The 1,959-nt window shown below is 34.6% G+C and overlaps 1 pseudogene; it reads right to left on the bottom strand.

Moving 5' to 3' along the window:
* Positions 1 to 1,088: 1,088 nt before the first annotated feature.
* LOC120779307 lies at positions 1,089 to 1,949 on the bottom strand (annotated as a pseudogene).
* Positions 1,950 to 1,959: the final 10 nt, after the last annotated feature.

The raw sequence follows: 1,959 nt of genomic DNA, 5'->3' as shown, positions 1-1,959 counted from the left end.
TGTAAACATACTATTCACAAACTAAATAATTATTTATTTTGTTTATATACAGCAAAAGAAAAGTTTGGACAAAGGCCGAGACACTCCTATTCCTGAAGTGCTACAACAAGAGGAAGGATGAGTTCCTGCATGAACGAGTTAAGGAACATGTGTTACTTATCACATTTTTGTACCGGAGACATAAATTATCAACTGGTAACCTAAACAAACAATAACAATAGTCTCGCCTAGCATCATAAATGTAACAAACAAATTGCATGTGCGAAAATGTAAACTGCACCAAACTATCTCATCAGCAAGTAGGCAAGCATTGTAAATGCACTATCAATACAACAAACCATATATCTGTCAACAAACGTACAGATCCTCTAGAGCCATTGATTGAGTCAAGTGGTTAGTTCTAATTTAATTTTCATTACGTATTGCTTATATTGAATTCGCTTTTTTATATTTTTAAACAGTAAATCAGTTTTTAAAAGAGTCGACTGATTTCAAGCAATGCTCGATGATATGTCAAGTACCTCTAGGCAGAGCCGATCTGTTGTAAATCGTAGCAGTAGTAGGGCACACCAACTGAAATGTATCCACAAGAGCCGAACACAGCAAAAGCTACTCCATATTCCCGTTATCGGAAAAGCGGTAGAGAACGATATTTTGAACAAATAATCGAGCTCAAAAGACAAAGTGCAGAAGAAAAAACGAAGTACGAATATACAAAGTAAGACGCAGGATTTGCTGGAAAAACGAGATCTCCAGATGGAAATCGAACAAAAAAAAAACCAAAAATAGAGGAAGAAAAACTAAAACTTCTACAGCAGTATATTATGAATAAAAGATAGCAAAATTAATTGATTTTATAACCAAGCTTATCATAAAATGTACATTTTATTCATATGTACATATCTTGAAAAAATGCATACCTACTTAAGTATATGTACGTGTTTATATAAAACACAAATAAACATACATGTTGTAAAATTATAAACAATTTTATTATTTGAGTTTGAGCCACTGTATATGTACTCGAACTTATATATATAAACATATGCACCAGAAAAATGTTGTTCTAAAAGTACATTTTAAAACATTTATTCGTTTCCTCCTGTTAAAATGGTGAGCAACTGATTCCGACGATCTCCACCTGCTTCTCTCGCCAGCTCATTAGCAGGTTCTGGCTTCGGTTCGGCACTTCCAATTTGAGGGTCAATAATTATATCGTCGTTTGTAATAATATTGTGCATAATGCATGCACTTGCAACTAAATTCGAAATTGCACATAAATTTCCGGGCTCCGTAAATTTAAGAAGCCTTCGGAAACGTCGTTTCAGTGCTCCAAATGCATTTTCAACAACTATTCTTGCTGAAGAATGTGTTTTGTTAAATCTGATTTGATTAAGCGTTAACGAACCATAATCTTTAAACACCGATATGAGGTAGTTCCTGCAAGGGTATGCCGAGTCCCTGAGAATAAAAGTAGAATTTGGAAAGAAACTTTCCATATTACTTTCCGCTTTCCTATAAAATGCTGACCTTTTTAGCACTCCAGAGTCATGATATGATCCGGGTTCACCACAATAAATATCAATAAATTTTTTATCAGCATCGACAATGGACTGCAGAACAACACTATAATTACGTTTACGATCAAAATATACAGTATATGTTTGTCTTTTATTGATGCATTAATTGTTATGTGGGTACAATCAATAGCACCAATAACACCTGGTATTTGTTTCCTTTGTAAAAACTTGCGAGTTGTTTCTTCCAACGTATCTCCAGTTCGCCACTTAACAAACTCATGGCTTATTGAGATAACCCACCCGACGAACAACCGCCCATGCTGTGGACTTCGTTACACCAAACAATACGGCTAGTTGTCTGTAGGTAATTGTATTACTTAAATACCATACATACATGTACATCATTGTTTTAGCAGGAATTTTGACTTTTCCGGACTTC

Source organism: Bactrocera tryoni, unplaced genomic scaffold (assembly GCF_016617805.1).
Source record: "Bactrocera tryoni isolate S06 unplaced genomic scaffold, CSIRO_BtryS06_freeze2 contig_3582, whole genome shotgun sequence".
NCBI lineage: Eukaryota > Metazoa > Arthropoda > Insecta > Diptera > Tephritidae > Bactrocera > Bactrocera tryoni.
The sequence above is the reverse complement of the archived record's forward strand: the minus strand, read 5'-3'. Positions and strand labels throughout refer to the sequence as shown.